Source organism: Rhinatrema bivittatum, chromosome 2 (assembly GCF_901001135.1).
Source record: "Rhinatrema bivittatum chromosome 2, aRhiBiv1.1, whole genome shotgun sequence".
In the NCBI taxonomy this organism is placed as follows: Eukaryota; Metazoa; Chordata; class Amphibia; order Gymnophiona; family Rhinatrematidae; genus Rhinatrema; species Rhinatrema bivittatum.
In genome coordinates, this window is record NC_042616.1 from 709,750,873 (window position 1) to 709,769,876 (window position 19,004).

General features: G+C 47.2%; 1 protein-coding gene across 7 annotated transcripts in view; it reads left to right on the forward strand.

Moving 5' to 3' along the window:
* CCNE2 (cyclin E2) overlaps positions 1-19,004 on the forward strand; it is a 97,916-nt gene that overhangs the window by 19,686 nt on the left and 59,226 nt on the right. The gene's annotated exons all lie outside the window — the stretch shown is intronic.

The following is a 19,004-nucleotide window of genomic DNA, read 5'->3' on the forward strand; positions in this document are numbered from 1 at the left end:
AGTATGGTGACTTGAGAAGAGGGGTATATGGGTGTAGTGACTTTGCCAAACGATATGTCATGCAGCTGAATTTTGGATAGATTGTAGTGGGGAGAGATGGCTCACTGGGAGATCTCTAAGGATCAGGTTGCAGTCATCTAAGCAGGAGGTGATGAGATATTGGATAAGGGTTCTAGTAGTGTTCAGGAAGGGATGGAGGCAGAGAAAAAACTGAAAGGCACCCTCTGATAATCCAGTGTGCCACCTGCGATCCTCAATATTTCTCTGACTCCAGCAGATGAAGGATAGCATAACCTGCGGCCCTGATCTTCCAAATTTCTTGATTCTTAATTAATCCAAAATGGTTTTGTTACACCCTGATGTGCAAATTACTAGATCAACTAGTAGTAAGTAACTTAAACTCTGATCTCTTTCAAGGAGTACAGATTCCTCCAAATAGACAAAAAGATAGAAAGAAGGGGCCAGTTTAAGTTTAAGCAGGCACAGCTGGACCTTGGGTCTTGCAGCTTGAATACCCGGAGAGTTAGTTACAGCCCGGTGAGTAGGGGGGGATTTACCGGTGGGCCTGTCCCTCCCCCCTACATTCCAGAGACGTTTCAATTCCTCTGAGCACAGGGGCGTCTCATTTCCCTGCTGCACAAGCTCAGTTTAAAAAAAAAAAAAATAATAATAATAAAAAAGGAAAACCTACCGCATAAGTCTGCTTGTTTCCCAGGTCTCCAGAAGGGGTGGATTTTCTACTCAGCTGTGTTTTGTTTCGTGGCTGTACTTGCCATGCCGCGGGGATCGCAGTGCTCAACTTGTGGAGAGCCGGCAGCGCGGCTCTCCCGTGACAGCTTGTGCTCGCGCTGCATCCCCGGGGAGAAGGACCTTCACATTTGCCTCTGGAAGGCAAAAGATTCTCTCCCGTGGCTGCGAGGGGTTGGCAGAAGCAGACAGGATCTCTCTCAGTGGCCGGCTTCGTCCCCAAGAAGTGCAGGAACGGTGGCCATTTTGGGTGACTCGGACCCCAATGCTGCACAGGGCTCCGGGGAAGGAGATTTTCCTTCTCCTCCTAACTTAAGCCCTGCACTGCCCCCTTAATCTGGCAAGTGAGCCTCTGGCCCCTCCTGTTCCTTCTCCTCCTACTCTGCCCGAGGGGGAGACCTTAAAGAGACAGCACCCTTTTTCAACTCAGTTTGTGCTGTTGTTACATAAGGCTGATTTGCTTTGGCAGTAACCTCCTCCAGCAAAGATTCCCAGGCCCGCAGACAATCAGGAGGCGCTCAGGGCTCTGCTACCACGGGCTGTCCCTGCTGCAGGAGCAGCGCCACCTCCACCTAAGCCCGCACTCAAAGACCCCACGGCGGACCTGGGCGATAACGTGGATACTTCCGCTCTGGTCGAAGGGGATGATCCGCGGGTGCTCCGGCTGTTCGAAGGGACGAGGTGGATCTTCTGATACTGCATGTGCTCACTGAGCTTGATATTCCAGCTCCGCAGTCTGTGGGGGATACTTCTCAGGGGGACCCTGTGTTGTCCAGTCTTCACGCACCTCCTCTGACCTTTCCTTTTTCACCCGAGCCTTTTACAGCTTATGACTTGGGAATGGGACGCCCTGTAAGCCACCCTGCGTGTTAGTAGGGCCATGGATCTCCAGGAGAGGAAGCTCGAGGTACTTAAGCGAATTTTTGAGATGTCGGCACTTGGCGTTAGGGCAGCCGTATGCAGTAGCCTCATGCAGAGAGCCACCCTTAGATGGATACGGCAGTTGCTTACAGCTCAGGAAATTCCTCTGGCAGAGGCGGAACAGGCGGACCGGATGGAAGCAGCAGTCGCTTATACGGCAGATGCCTTGTATGATCTCCTGAGAACCTCCGCGAGCACGATGTCATCCGCTGTGTCAGTGAGGAAACTGCTTTGGCTGCGCAATTGGTCGGCTGACATCTCTTCCAAGTCTCAGCTGGGATCTTTCCCCTTCAAGGGCAAGCTCTTATTCGGGGATGATCTGGAAAATTTTATTAAGGACTTGGGGGATAACAAGGTTTACAAATTGCCGGAGGACAGGCCCAAGTCTACTCACCCATTCAATTCCTTTAGGAGTTGTTTCCGGGGCCAGCAGTGTTTTTGGTCTAGTAGGGCGCCATCGAGGTCCCAGGTTTGGGCCGTTCCTTTCGGGGCAGGCGACCTTCCTGGGACGGAGCCTCCCAAGGATTCTCCACCAACAAATCTTCTCAATGAAGGTGCGCCGGCCCATTCCTCCGTTCCTGTGATCGGGGGTAGTCTCTCTCTCTCTTTCGAGAGGAATGGGTCAAAATCATGTCAGATCAATGTGTCTTAAATATTGTAGATCATGGTTATGCTTTAGATTTTGCTCGCCCACTGCGGGATATTTTCTTGGTGTCTCCTTGCAGGTCTCGGGCAAAGCAGCAGATGGTGCTCCAGACCCTGTGTCGGTTGAAGGCTCTGGGAGCGAGTTCCGGACTGGCAGATACTCCTGTTTACTTCGTAGTCCCCAAGAAAGAGGGCTTCTTCCATCCAATTCTGGACTTGAAGAAAGTGAACAGGGCGCTTCAAGTTCTGTGCTTTCGCATGGAAACTTTGAGGTCCGTCATTGCGGCTGTTCACAAAGGCAATTTTTGGCCTCTTTAGATCTGACTGAGGCATACCTGCATATAGGCATCCAAGAACATCATCAAAGGTTTCTACGGTTCATGGTACTGGGTGAGCATTACCAGTTTCAAGCGTTCCTTTTCGGTCTGGCAACAGTGCCACACATTTTCACCAAGGTAATGGTGGTGGTAGCAGCGTCTCATCGGCGAGAGGGGATTCTAGTTCAACCCTATTTGTCGACTGGCTGATCCGGGCAAAGTTGGATCACCTTTGCAGTCAGTTCAGTCGGTGTTGCTTTGTCTTCAGTTGCTCGGCTGGGTTGTCAATTTCTCCAAGAGTCTGCTGGTTCCGTCTCGAGTGTTGGAGTTTCTGGGAACCCGTTTCGACACGGGGGTAGGCAAGGTTTTCCTCCCAGTGGAGAGCATGACCAAGCTCATGACTCAGGTTTGCCGTCTGTTGGCCCTCCCCTTGCCCAGGGTCTGGGACTACTTGCAGGTTCTTGGTTCTATGGCTTCTACTCTGGTGTTGGTTCTCTGGGCATTCGCTCATATGAGACCTTTGCAGAGGGCATTGCTTTCCCACTGGGATCCCAAGTCCGAAGAGTTCCACCTCCGCTTACCTCTTCTGGATTCGGCCAGGCGCAGTCTCGAATGGTGGCTGGTCCCAGAGCACTTGCAGCTGGGGATGGACTTTGAGAATCCCCAGTGGCTGATTGTGACAACGGATGCCAGTCTCTTCGGTTGGGAGGCAGTTTGTCGCGATCGGCCTAAGGACAGTGGTCAACTCAGCAGTCCAAGTGGTCCATCAATCATTTTATAAACCAGAGCGGTTCGTCTAGCGTTGCACAGCTTTCTTCCCCTCCTCTGCCATCAGTCGGTAAGGGTCCTCTCAGACAATGCCACAACTGTGAAGTACATCAACCGGCAAGGGGGCATAAAGAGTCTGCCGGTGGCTGCCGAAGCGGACAAGCTCATGGTCTGGGCGGAACGCAATCTGGCTCGTCTAGCGGCGTCTCACATAGCCGGGGTGGACAATCTCCAGGCAGACTTTCCCAGTCGTCAGCAGCTAGACCCCAGAGAGTGGGAGCTGTCAGAGGACGCTATGCATCTATTAACCCGTTGGTGGGGAATGCCCCGCCTGGACTTGATGGCAACGCACCTGAACGCGAAGGCGGCCTGGTTATTCAGTCGCAGAAGAGAGCACTGGGCGGAAGGGGTAGATGCCCTGGTCCTTCCGTGGCCCCGTGACGTGCTTCTGTGTTTCCTCCTTGGCCACTGGTAGGCAAGGTCCTGAGGCGGATAGTCTCACCGGGGGTCGGTAATTCTCATAGCGCCAGAGTAGTCACGGAGGCCATGGTTTGCAGACCTGATCAACTTGGCAGTAGACTGTCCCTTGCGGCTCAGTCACCTTCTGAATTTTCTTCGTCGGGGTCCAGTATTTTTCGATCAGGCGGATCACTTCTCTCTAGCGGCTTGGCTTATGAGAGGAGACAGCTGAGGAAAAAAGGGTATCCAGATGCAGTGATTTCCAGTCTGCTCCGCATACAAGACCTCCACTTCGCTTACTGATGTAAGGGTTTGGACTGTTTTTGATTCCTGGTGCAGCAGGTTGAAGGTGTCCCCACGTATGGCCATGGTGGTGCACATTCTCGCGTTCTTACAGGAAGGCTTGAAGAAAGGTTTGGCGTACAGTTTGCTTTGTGTTTAGGTAGTGGCTTTGGGCTGTTTACGAGGTAAAGTTGACAGTACTCCCCTTGCAGGGCATCCAGATGTAGTGCGCTTTCTGAAAGGGGCCAAGCATTTACACTCGCCGGTGCGTCCAGTCTGCCCTTCGTGGAGTTTGAATCTAGTTCTCCGGGCACTGTGCAGTATGCCTTTTGAGCCTCCCAAGCGGGCTATGTTGAAGGATCTGACGCTCAAAGCGGTGTTTCTCGTGGCTATCTGTTTGTCCAGACGTATATCAGAGATTCAAGCGTTGTCCTGTCGGGAGCCATTTTTGTGGATTTCAGACTCGTGAGTTTCTCTTCGGACGGTGCCTTCCTTTCTACTGAAGGTGGTATCTGCTTTTCATATGAATCAGTCTGTCGAGTTACCGGCTTTTTCGGATTTGGATCAAGATTCTCCTCTGGCTCAAGATTTTGAGAAAATTGGATGTCCGGGTACTTGGAGGTGACTAATGTTCACCAGCGCTTCATTGGAGGGAGTACTCTGCATTTTCTCTCCAGCCCCCCCCTAGTTTCCCTGTCCTTACGGGAATGCACACCATTTCATATGTTATGTTATTTTATGCTGTATTGAAGTTTCTTTACTCTATGGGTTGTTAATGTTCCTTGTATCGCTCCCACGCGAAGGTTCTGTTGTACTGTAAACCGGTGTGATCTGTATACTATACAGGAATGTCGGTATATAAGAATTTAAAATAAATAAATAATGCTTTTCGGTTGTCTGACCATCTTTTTGTTTTATGGAGCGGTCCTAAGACGGGACAGAATGCATCCAAAGCCACTATTGCCCAATGATTAAAGGATTCCATTGCATCGGCATACATATGTAAAGGGCAACAGGTGGTATCTTGGTCAGAGAGCCAATGTGTTTCTCCTCAAGAGATTTGCCGAGCAGCTACTTGGAAATCTTTACACACTTTTGCTAGGCATTACCAATTGGACGTCCTTGCTCCAGATGTCAATTATTTTGGTAGTGGAGTGCTTCGAGCGGAACTTTCCGGGTCCCACCCCAGTTAAGGCAGCTTGGGTACATCCCAGCAGTCTGGACTGATCCGGATATGTACAGGAAAAGGAAAATTGGTTCTTACCTGCTAACTTTCATTCCTGTAGTACCACGGATCAGTCCAGACGCCCGCCCAGGTGTTTTGGTAAGTCTGCTCGATTTCTTTATTTCTCTTCTTATACAGGGGATTTGGAGACAGAACAAGGAGTTTGAAGATTACGCACAGCTTCATATAAATAACGCATGAGAGATGGAAGAATATCTACTCCTTGCATGTACATAGTTGAACAAGTTGGGACCAGTTTGGTCTGGTCATTGGCTGTTAAATTGTTTTCATTCTGCTTTGATAATGTTTATACTGAAGGATCGCAGGTGACACACTGGTTTATCAGGGGGTGCCTTTCAGGTTTTTTTCTCTGACTCCATCTGCTGGAAGGGAGGCATAACCCAGCAGTCTGGACTGATCCGTGGTACTACAGGAACGAAAATTAGCAAGTAAGAACCAATTTACCTTTTTTTTTTTGACATTTACCTCAAGTATAGAGATTACTTTGAATAACACCATGTAGTTTATAAGTGCCTAAGCTTCTTACAATATTAATTTCCTGTTCAGACACGTGTGTTTATGCATCCCTACCAGCAAATGGAGGTAGAGAATGAAAACTTTGAGGCACTGCTACATAACCAAGAGTACCACCTGCAGTCCTTTGGAATTTCTGTCTCCAGCAGATGATAGAGGTGCCAACCTGCAGCCTGGAGTTTTGGTTTTTTTTTAAATCGAAAAGGAAGACGGAGAAGGTACAGAGAAGGGCAACCAAAATGATGAAGGGGATGGAACAACTCCCCTATGAGGAAAGAATGAAGAGGTTAGGGCTGTTCAGCTTGGAGAAGACAGCTGGGGTATGATGGAGATCTTTAAGATCATGAGAGGTCTTGAACGAGTAGATGTGAATCGATTATTTACACTTTCAAATAATAGAAGGACTAGGGGGCATTCCATGAAGTAAGCAAGTAGCACATTTAAGACTAATCAGAGAAAATTCTTTCACTCAACGCACAGTTAAGCTCTGGAATTTGTTGCCAGAGGATGTGGTTAGTGCAGTTAGTGTAGCTGGGATCAAAAAAGGTTTGGATAAGTTCTTGGAGGAGAAGTCCATTAATGGCTATTAATCAAGTTTACTTAGGGAATAGCCACATACATCAGTAGCATGGGATCTTCTTAGTGTTTGGGTACTTGCCAGGTTCTTGTGGCCTGGTTTGGCCTTTGTTGGAAACAGGATGCTGGGCTTGATGGACCCTTGGTCTGACCCAGCATGGCAATTTCTTATGCTGCTCTGAGGCACGAGAAAAAACCGGCTAATCAACAGAAGGGTATGTAAGATCTTTAATCGCCTGGGGGCAGGCAATTTTTGAAGGGAGACCATATATGAGAAAATTTAGGTATGATGTCACGTCGTATGGCAGTAAATTTCTCCAAGTAACAAATCATTTTCAGTTTCCGTCACACATCTAGCATGATTGGTAGAGATGTAGCTCTCCATTTAACTGCTATCATGCATCTTACCGTTAAACCTATGTGATGAAAAAGTCTAGTCTGTGAGAATGATAATTACCAGAGGGTATATTCAACAACAAGAACTTGGGGTCCACATGAACATCACATTGTAATATCATTTTAGACACCTCAAAAAATTCCTTCCCAAAATTGTACAACCAAAGGGCAATACCACCAAATATGCCAAAATGAACCACCTTCCCCACATTTTCACCAACAAGAACCATCCAGAGAGGGATTCATTTTCTTCAACTTTTTAGCAGTCACGTACCACTTGCACAATATAGCTGTTCTGAAGTAAAGAAGCTGATTTATAGAGCTCTGTTGTACAGAAAAAACCAAAGATCCCAATCTCCCTTTTCCCACGTTCCTACCAAAATCCTGCTACCAAGCTCTCATATGTGTAATCTTACATGATGTGGAAGAATTCAACAATACATATATCTTAGAAATGGCGCCTTTTAATACGAGGGGTGTTGTCATAATAACCTTCTGGCATAGATTTCCCCATTAGCAAGGTAGATTTGACCCACTTAATTATTTCATTTTATGGGATCTGATAATAGGCAAGGAAATCATAGGCAGGGACACCAAATACCCTTTGTACCTCAGAGAAATCCATGACCTTATGATCTTTCCACAATTGATCCAGCTGTATCAAGCCCAGGCATTCCTATCTTTGAAATGCCTGATTCTCATCTCCCATAAGAAAATCAGGATTATACCCAATAGGGGTGCTAAAATAAAAATCCCTAACCCCCATTTTTTCCAAATGAACAATGTACATTCCAGAAATGGGGACATCTGATTCTTAACATGTCTCCCCAAGACACCAACCAGAAAAATAAATGGATGGGAGTATACCTCAACAAATACTGTTCAATATCCACCCACTGTTTCCTGTGTTCCACCATGTGGCAATCAATAACAGTTTTCAGTTGTGATGCAATATATATTTTAAAAGATTTGGTACTCCTAAACCCACTTCAGCTTTTGATCGATACAACACTGATTTAGCCACTTTTGGAGGCCTCTTTCTGCAAATGAGGGCAAATATCTTCCTCTGCCAGCCTTTAATCGTAACCTCAAAAAGGAAGAGTTTGAAATAAGTAACAAAATTTCGGTATTTCCTAGCATGTAGCAGATGGACTCAGGACCAGTGGGTATAGTGTACTCCTGATAGCAGTTGGAGATGGATCAGATTTCAATCTGACGTCAGCCCTAGTACATATACCCCTGCAGGAAGTGCAGCTCTTGAGTATTTTCCGTCTCCATAGCAGTTAGGGACTATGCACGCTCTCACAGCATTAGAGTAAATTTAACGGAGAAAACCAGAAACAAGAAGAAATCTTACCTCTACAGATGAGCCCTGCTCTCCTGCGGTGACACCCTCTGGTCCCTCCCCCAGTTGAGAATTCCCGAGGTGATTTCTGCGATCCCTCGGAGGTGAGCCTCATCCGGTGGCCAACCCTCGGCGGGGACCTAGCCCCCGATTTTGGGTGCGGCTGAGAGGCAGCGGGTGCAACCTCGAGTGCGGCGGTGAAGATATTTCCCCCCCCCCCGCAGCTAGAGACCGCCCGGAATGAAACCGGGAAGCGCCGAGACAAGGTAAGGTAGAAATCTTCTTTAAAGACTCTGGTCTCCGAAGCTCAAGGAGTTGCACAGGTCGCCGGCTGGGACCAGTGCCACCGGGTTGATCCGCCCTAGCGGGGCCAGCCCCCGGTTAGATCCGAGGGTCCTCCCATGTGGAGACCCTCCGAGATGGTTGCCATCTTGTCCGCGTGGTCGCCATCGCCATTTGGCCCTGTTCGCCGCCCTGTCTGCCATCTCAATCCGTGTGCACAAAGGGCGAGCCAGGCGCACAAATTACTTGTGCGCACAACATCGCACTTACAAGTACCGTGCGCACAAGTTCCGCGTGTAACACACGCTTACTGTGCCGGGCACATATCTAAGACTTGTGTGCACACCCATTCCACGCGCGCATAGTCGACGTACCGGAGCGCATAACAGATTTTATGCGCCTACATCCATGGCACCACCGGAAAAGGAGCTCAAGGCTCAGGGCCTCTGCCCAGCATGCCACATCAGAGCCGCTCAACACGAAGAGGCCAACGCCCTGTGTATGCAGTGCGAGGAGGCCCTGGGGGATCCAGCTCCATCCGGGACTGAGTGCTAGCTCCTCAAGTAACCCGGACCTAGCAAATTCCAGCGGGGCTCCCCAGGGACACAGCTAGCTTGGACCCAGCGTCTATCTCCTGCGTGGAATTCTTCAAAGGCCTGCACACCTTCGTCCACATGCAGATAGAGCTTCCGATAACACGGCCACAGCCTTCACCAGAGGACCTTTACGCCCCACCTAAGGGGACACGGACAACTCGGAGGAGGAATCAGAGCCCCTGGAAGAGGGGAAACTCTCTCCGGGAACAGAGCCTCACCGGACCATGAGACGCTTCTTCACCAAGGACGAACTTCCAGACCTGGTCACCCACAGCCTGAAGGAGCTTTCAGAACAAGCACAACAAAAGGGGAACCAGCTCAGGTCCAGGCCCCAGCTGCACCCCACAATGAGAATCAGCCGACCCATCCAAAGGAAGAAGCCATAGAGGGCAGACTTGCCCTATTCTACCAAAGATGGGTTGAGAGAACTTCGGACAAGTGGGTCCTAACCATCATTCGAGAGGGGTATTACCTGGATTTCTTCCAAACCCCTCCGGACAAGTTCGTGGAATCTCCCTGCCACGACCCCTCCAAGAGGATGGCAGTGGAAGCCACACTGACCAGATTACTGGCCCTCAAGGCCATAACCCCAGTGCCCCCCCCAACAAATAAATACTGGGCATTATTCAACTTATTTAATCGTCCCCAAGAAAGGGGGGACGTTCAGGCCCATCCTGGACCTCAGGTCGGTCAACCGTCATCTGAGGATTCCTCGCTTCCGCATGGAAACCCTACGCTCTGTAATAAGGGCGATACAACCGGGAGAATTCCTCACATCCCTGGATCTGTCGGAAGCCTACCTACACATTCCGATCCATCAAGAACATCAGCGCTTCCTACGCTTCAAAATCCTGGACCGTCACTACCATTTCCGGGCACTACCCTTCAGGTTAGCCACAGCACCCCGGACGTTCACCAAGATCATAGTGGTGGTGGCAGCAGCAACACTGAGGAAGGAAGGAATCCTCGTACACCCTTACCTAGTCTATTGGCTGATCAGGGCGAAATCCCCAGAGGAAAGTCACCAGGCAACCAACAGAGTCAAAACTCTACTGGAGAGCCTCGGATGGGTGGTCAACACAAACAAGAGCTGTCTGCACCCCTCACAGTCTCTGGAATACTTAGGAGTCCAATTCAACACCAAAGAAGACAAGGTCAGCCTCACATCGACAAGGAGATTAAAACTGATGAACCAGTTGCAAACCTTGCTGAGCGAACCCCGCCCCACAGCATGGGATTACCTACAAGTCCTCTGTCTGATAGCATCCACGCTGGAGGTAGTGCCATGGGCACGAGCTCACCTGAGACCCCCTACAGCGCTCATTCCTTTCGCGATGGAATCCACAGTCCCAGAACTAAGCCGTACATCTACAGCTCCCGGGCAGATTTCAGATCCAACTACGATGGTGGCTACAAGATGGCCACTGGAGCCAGGGAACAAGGGTATCCTCATCGACCTGGATCCTGCTCATCACAGATGCCAGCCTACGAGGATGGGGAGCACACTGCGAAGAGCTAACCACCCAAGGGCAGTGGAATGCAGAAGAGTCTGGATGGAACATCAATCGTCTAGAAGCTCGGTCAGTCAGACTAGCCTGCTTACGATTTGGTCACAGACTCAGACACAGCAGTCAGAGTAATGTTGGACAACGCCACAACAGTGGCCTACATCAACCGTCAGGGAGGAACCAGAAGCCAAGAGGTGTCTCTGGAAATAGACCCCCTAATGTCGTGGGCGGAAGTGAATCTCCAGGAGATCTTGGCTATCCACATTTCTGGGAAAGACATCACGGCGGATTACCTCAGCAGAGAAATAGACCCAGGAGAATGGAAGCTGTCGACCAGTGTTCCAGCTGATAGTGAACCATTGGGGAACACAAACCATGGACCTTCTGGCAAACTGGTCCAACACCCAAGTGCCCAGTTACTTCAGCCGCAGGTGGGAACCTCAGTCCCAGGGGATCGATACCCTGGTACAGACCGGGCCACAGGAGACTATTATACGCCTTCCTGCCGTGGCCCCTAATGAGCGCAATCATTCACAAGATAGAACTACACAGGGGACTGGTTCTTCTGGTGGCCCCGGACTTGCCAAGAAGACCGTGGTACGCAGACATTCGAAGACTACTGACAGGTACTCCCTGCCACTACCTCCACACAGAGACCTGCTCCAACAAGGGCCGATCCTCCACAAGGATCCAGCTCTATTCTCTCTTACGGTCTGGCCATTGAGAGGGCTCGCCTGAGAGAGCGGATACTCGGGGGTTGTAATAGACACCCTACTCCGAGCACGCAAGTTCTCCACATCTCTAACATATACATAAGGATTTGGAGAGTGTTCGAAGCCTGGTGCGAGAACCATGACATCATACCACACTCAGTCAAAATTCCTGCTGTCCTGGAATTCCTACAGACGGGATTGTCACTCAACTCCATCAAGGTACAGGTGGCCACATTGTCATGCTATGGAACTAAGAGTGAGAGCGACAGCATAGCCTCTCACCTGGATGTTTCACGCTTCCTGAAAGGAGTCAAGCACAACTGCCCACCCCTAAAGTGGCCGGTACCTCTTTGGAACCTCGTCCTGGATTTCTTAGCAGGAGCCTCTTTCAGACCTCTACGCGGCCTGTCTCTCCGACTATTAACCTTGAAGACAGCATTCCTGCTGGCAGTTTGTTCAGCCCGTCGTATATCCGAACTACAAGCACTGTTCTGCTGTGAGCCGTTCCTCAGGCTCACCCCGGGAACCATCCAGCTACGCACTGTCCCCTCGTTCCTCCTCAAAGTGGTGTCTCACTTCGATATCAACCAAGCTGTTATGCCAGAGTCGGTGTTCTCTGTCTGACTACCCCCCTCCCCCCCCCCCCCCCCCTTCTTCCAAGGGAGGGGATCTTTCTGGACTCTGGCTGATCCATGACTCCTGCTTAGGGCTTAGCTGTTGTATTGTCCTTCTGCCTTGGACTATTTACACAGGTACTTACAAACAGGCAGATTTAGATAAAGTATCCTTCAGTGTAAAGTTCTCATCAGGCTAAGGTCTCTTGTTTTTCCATGAGACAGTGTTTTTGGGGCCTGTCAGTCTTGTCTGCATACGTTGGCTATTATGATTCATATTTGATGCTCGTAGTGGTACTATCTCCCTACAGTAATCAGATATGGTATCTTGAATCTCCTGGTGGGAGACTTTATCCTGTGTTAAACTATCATTAAATTTCCAAAACATTCGTCCTTTATCACTAGCTTGGGCCTGGACTTCCCAACAAATGGGAGCATGGTCTGTCCATGTCATTGAACCAATCTCCGCTGCAACTTTAATGGGAACTAGAGTTATTATCAATTAGAAAATAATCAATCTGGGTGTACATATCATTGGGTTTAGAGTAAAAAGTGTAATTCCAGGTAGATGGATATAGAGCATGCCAGATCTCTACAAGCTGCCATGTCTCAATTAATTGATGCAGATGCTCTTGGTGACAATTGGAAGTTTCACTCCTCCTGGAAGAACTATCAAGAGGTGGGGAACAGATCATATTTAAATCTCCACCTATTATCAGGCTAAAAATGCAAAAACAGAAAATTGTATCCTCCTCGAACAAGCAGGATGATAGTCCTCACATGTGGGTGACATCATCAGATGGAGACCGGCGCGGAAAACTTTTGTCAAAGTGTCTAGTAACTTTGACTGGCAGACAGCGGCAAAAGCTGGGCATGCTCAATCTGTGCGTCCATGCGAGGTCCCCCTTCAGTCTCTTCTTTTCTGTGGTGCAGTAGCCTCACGGTTATGGAGCTCCAAACCCTTGAAAGCATTTTTGCTGAATTTTCAGGGGTTTTTTGGGTCTGGTCCTCCTTCACATTCGGTTCCTTCGGAAGGCATGGATCCTCATGAGGTGTGTATCCTCTGCCTGGGGGCTTCTCGCGATATTAGTGTCGTTTTGTGCGATCAAATGACCCCCCCCAAAGGGCATCGTGCACACCTAGACAAAATGGAGAAGCTTTTTGGCTCTCCAAAACCCTCCACTTAAGCGTCAGTGTCCTCCACGCTTAAGGACCGCGGGGAACATTCTCTATCGCTCCCCCTGGCGGTCCCTCTCTCCAGTACCCCGAAGGATCATGGAGAGGGAGATTGATCCTTGGAGGGTTTCTCCCCTCCTCTTAACCTTGGGGTTGTCGTCATCCTCCGTGCCGGGGAAAGATCAGGCCGAGCATGAAGCAACTCTGCTTTCAAGTGGATGCAAATTGGGGAGAATTATTATCTTCAGATTTACTCTGCAATCTATGGCCACTTTCCTAGCTCATTGCCATTTAGGCCGTTCCACAGCTCCTGGTATATGTTTGCTGTGTCAAGAAGGAAACTGGTATGCCAGCTGTCTGCAGTATGACTCTTGCTTCAGACTCAGTTCTGATCTTGGATGTGATGCCACATATTGTAAATTCTAATCCACATGGGAAAAGCTACCTGTATCGAATATTTTCACTGCGTAGCAGAGTTGTCACAGACTGCAGCTCCCTCTGTTGGTTTTTTTTTTGTAAACTGTTTTTTATACATCACCAAGATTGTCCAAGCAAACATTACATAAATACAACTTGAAAACATGTCAATCATATAACATTGTAACATTGACAATAAAGAACTTTTGAAACTTGTATGCCACAGGACAATGATCTTCTTAAACCCTGATATAAGTGACCATACAATTTGGTCATTGCTGTATTATCTAGTATATAACTTTTAAAGGTTCAGCCCCAATGTACATTATCTGTTCTTTATGCTAATAAACAACAATTTCTTAACCACCCAGCGGCATCAAACTTATGTCAGTATTATTCAACTCCCTCCCACCACCCCTCATTCTTCTTATTTGTAACCATGGAAGGTGGAACTTCGGAAACACTAGTCTGTTATTTCTGTCGCTATATTCATTCAAGGGATCTTAGGCAACAGGTGTTGATGGGGTACTACTATGTGTCTTGGAGGATGAGGACTGCTTGGCAAGCAATATCTCATAATGAGACCAAGTTTTATGAAATTATAACATTTGTTTCTTTTTGTGAGCTGTGATTTTTCCCCAGATTATATAGGGTCTGTATCCTAGCTTGTATAAGCACCAATGAAGGGGTGTCTTCAGATTTCCAAAATTGTGCTATAGCACATCTAGTGGCAACACTACCATATTGAATAAATCGCTTATGGGCTATCTTGTCCTGTCCCATCTCCAAATGGAGGAGTGCCTGATATGCCGTTAATGTTACCTGTTCACCAAGAATTTCACCCAACCAGCCAAATAAGAGACCATACCTTTTGTATCTTAGGACAGTTCCACCACATGTGTAAAAAGGTGCCTGTGGCACCACATAATTTCCAGCATTTATTGGGAATAGCGGGGAACATACGATGAACCTTTTCTGGAGTTATATACCATCTATAAAGCAGCTTGTAACCATTTTCGATGTGACTAGCTGATATCAAACCTTTTCCAATGTTTTGGAATATGTGCTGCCATGTAGTCTCTGTGAATACATCCGGTATATCCCTGTCCCATGCCCGCATATGGGAATGTTGATAGCTAGTTTTACCAGCTAACATTGAATACATGTTGGAAGTGATTTTTTCCGACTTGTCGGTCTGACGGCACATACCTTCAAAGGCCGATATACCCTTGTCAAGGTCAGCCCCTATCGACTGTTTGTGAAAAAAGTGCCTAACCTGAGAGAGGAGAATATATCTCCGGGGGACAACTGATACTTATCTCGTAGGATCTCAAAAGGAATCAAACCTCCCGGATTCCACAAATGTTCCATTTTATGTATCCCTTTTTCCTGCCACCTGCTGAAAGCCGATAGTTGGTGGCATGGCCCAAATAACTTATGAAAAATATGTGAACTGTGAAAATAGGATTTATTTCCTACTAAGAGGGATTTCCAACGGGACCACATATTGTAGGTAATTTGAACAGTTTCGGGAAATGTGGTGGAAGTTCGCCAAGAAGCTTTAGGTTGCCACACCAGAGCTGAAATAGGCATATTGCCAATGATGGCCTGCTCCAATTGCACCCATAGCGGTTGTTTCCTCTGCTTATGCCAATCTATAATCGCTTTGAGGTGTGCTGCTGCATGGTACTAATGTAGATTAGGAACTTCCATTCCTCCTTGCGCCTTCGGTAAAAACAATACTTTCTTAGCTATTCTGGCCTTTTTTCCTTTCCAAATTTAAGAAGCCACCTCTGCCATTTCTCTATCATCGTTGGCTTTAACGATATTGGGAGTGTTTGAAAGAGATATAAAAGTCTGGGGAGGATATTCATTTTAAGGACCGCAATCCTACCAATCCAAGATATATGATAGCGGTCCCAGTCCTCCAGATTCTTGTATATTTTTTCCATGAGTGGTGGATAGTTCAATTGGAACAGGTCATCCTGCCTACCTATGTACACCCCCAGATATTTAATTTTAGAATCGCTCCAACGAAAGGGGTGATTCCTCCTGAGATTGTCCGCCACCGCATCTGGTACAGAGATATTAAGGATCTCAGATTTGTCCCAGTTTACTTTAAAACCGGACATGTGACTAAAGTTAGAGATCTCTGAACAGATGGCAGACAAGGAGTTGGATGGGTCAGATACAGTGAATAAAATATCATCAGCAAATAATGACATTTTAGAACAAAAATTTCCCACCTGTATACCTTGTATGTGATCCTGATTGTGTATCCTATGTGTAAAGGATTCTAAGAAAAGTGCAAAGAGAAGGATGGAAAGAGGGCAACCCTGTCGAGTTCCCCCTTCCTATGGGAAAGGTTTGCGAGTAACCACCATTTACCTTTAGGCAAGCAAGAGGTGCTGAGTAGAGTTTCTGAATCCACCCCAGAAAGTGGTTCCCCATTTGCATGGCTTGAAGGGTTTGGAAAAGGAAGGGCCAGTGGACAAAGTCAAATGCTTTTTCAGCATCCAATTCTAGGAGCAGGCATGGGATGTTGTGGTTTTTAGACCACTATATAGAATTGATGGTTTTACAGACGTTATCCGATGCCATGCGTCCTAGAATGAAGCCCGATTGGTCTGGGTGCACTAATTCTGGTAGAATGGAGTTCAACCTGTTTGCCAAAATTTTAGCAAGCAATTTCATATCACGATTGATTAGCGATATTGGTCGGTAGGAACCGCAGAGTGTTGGATCTCTACCAGGCTTAACCAATGTTGTTATTCCTGCCGTGTTCGTTACTGATGAGATTTCGTCTGTACCCCTCAATGAATTAAATACTCTTGAAAGCAGAGGAATCAGCTGATCTGCATATTTTTTGTAGAACGCGGCTGTAGAGCCATCTAGGCCAGGGGACTTGCCCATTTTTAAACTTTTTAATAGCCCAAGCTATTTCAGCGCCGGATATCTTCTTATTTAACATGTCCCGTTGAGAGTGGGATATTTGGGGAAGGTAGGCATTAAGTAAATATTCCTTGATCTGGTCAGGGTTTATAGTGCTATCAGAAGCATAAAGAGCCTCGTAAAAGCGTAAAAAGCGCTGTCTAATTTCACTATTCATCATTAAAAGTTTACCCTGCTCATCTTTAATTTTAACTACAGTAGTAAGAGAACATTGTACCTTAAGTTTACGAGCTAAATATCTACCAGCCTTATTACCTCCCTCATAGTGAGTTTGTTTTAATAATTCAAGATGATGGGCTATTACTGCTGCTTCTAAAGCTTCCAATTGTTTCCTGCATTAATCTAGTTTTTGTAGGGTGCTTGCAGACCCCGTGCTTTTGAGATGCTGCCAATTGTTTGATCCTTGTCAAGAGGGATCTTTTTATCAGCTTCTCTTGTCCGTTTAACGTGGGCCGCCCTCGCAATTAGTTTACCCCTGAGCACTGACGTCAAACAATCCCAGAAGGTCATCGGAGAGACATCTCCCGTGTCATTAAACTTGAGATATTCCTGTATCTCCTCCTTGAGTGCCAAAGAAAAAGTCTCATCTTCAAGTAAGCTTATATTGGGTGCCTTTATCGTAATTCAAAACTTGTAGCGCGAAACCTATTGGGGCATGATCAGACCAAGTTATAGAATCTATATACGGTTTGAGGACATTGTGTATAATTGACTTATCTACCATTAGTAAATCAATGCGTGAATAGGAGTTGTGCGCTCGGGAATAATATGTAAAATTTTTGAAGTAGGGTTATGTACCCGCCAAGTATCAAGGAGGCCTTGCCTCGCGCAGAGAGCTTTAAATAGCTTCCTTTCTTTGCTACGGGTCATCCCACAGCCTTTAGAGTTATCAAGGAGAGGGTTTATAGTCAAGTTGAAATCTCCCCCTATTATCAGACAACCGGAGGAATGCAGTTCTATTACTTTTTCCAGTTTCTCCAGAAAAGACCCTTGATTGTGATTGGGTGCATAAACATTTAAAAAGGTATATTTTGCGCCTCCTATTACAATGGTAAGTAATACATATCTACCCTCTGGGTCCGAAATGAATGTCTCCTGTTCATATATAATATCTTTATGAATAAGAATCCCCACCCCTGTATATTTATGAGATTTAGTGCATGCTGCCAAATATATTGGTGAGGGCTGATTTCATGGTGTGCTCGTATCTATGTTTAAGGTGGGATTCTTGTATAAGGGCAATGGCCATATGCTGTTGCTTCAGATCAGTAAATAGTAGTTGCTGTTTTCTATAGGAATTAAGTCCCTTAACATTAAGGGACAGTATTTGTAATTCAGCCATAGAAAAGTTTTAAGACTCTGAATGTATGTGTATTGATAAAAGGATACTCCACCCACTTCGCCATCCGTCCCTCCTCATGCCTCCTAGAGCCATTATCAGTACCCAGCGTATATTTTAAAGAAAAGTTTCCCAAGCCCCTCGACAGTATCCACCTAGCCTTTGAATTCTGTGAACCTTGTAGGGCAACCCCCACTAGTTCTAGGTTTCTAGCAGACAGGCCCGCATCCTGCAACCTGTATGCTATGTCAGGAGGGAAGTTGGTCATCCCAACGCCAACACCTCTTCCCTCCCACCCCCAACATATATTTTAAACAGTATTGTAATTTTAATCTCCGCTATAGGAAAAAAACTTTACCCAACAGGAAAGTCCATGCACGCTGCTTAGTACATCCCTCCAATGTGGGTTCGTTGTTGGTGTGAATGTAATCTCTGGAAACAATTATTCTGAGTAGTGAGACTGACTATAATCAGTTTTAAGTAGCTTATGTCACCGAAGCCCCATCTTCATGGTTGTGCCGCAGTCTCTTCCCACCGTTATTGACCCTTTGCCACCGTGGATAATCCTCACGTCTGTTAGATGTTTGCTCAATTTGTAGCGTAGCTTCAAATCCGGCATATCCAGCGTTTTTCATTATGGCTGCTCCTTCCTGCAGTGTTATCTTGTGAAACGTGCCTGTGAGTGGAAAAACCCAACCCAAAGGGGAAAAGCCATCGATAACGAATATTGGCTTTTCTCAGTGCTTCAGTGATGGGTCTCAAATCCTGGCGTTTGCGGATGGTAATTGGAGCCAGGTCTGTGTAAACCATAATATCATGTCCTTCCCAGGACCATACCGTTTGCTTTCGGGCCACCGTTGAAATTTTGTCTCTTACAGAAAAATCATAACTGGCTATAATGTCCCTGGGACGGTTACCTTGCCGGTTCCCCAAGGCCCGATGTGCTCTGTCTAGTCAGATGTCAGGGATGGCAGAAACCTCTGAGTCCTCTGCTATTGCAAGCAGCATGGCGCTGATTTTAGTCACCACTGCCTTACAATCCTGGTACTCAGTAGATTCGGGTATACCCCGGAAGCGCAAATTTTGTCTTCTTGACCTGTTCTCCAGGTCGTCTACCTTATCTGTTAAGGCAGACAGTTCTTGCTGGATTTTAATATGATCCCCTCTTGCCGTTTTAATATCTTCAGTGAGC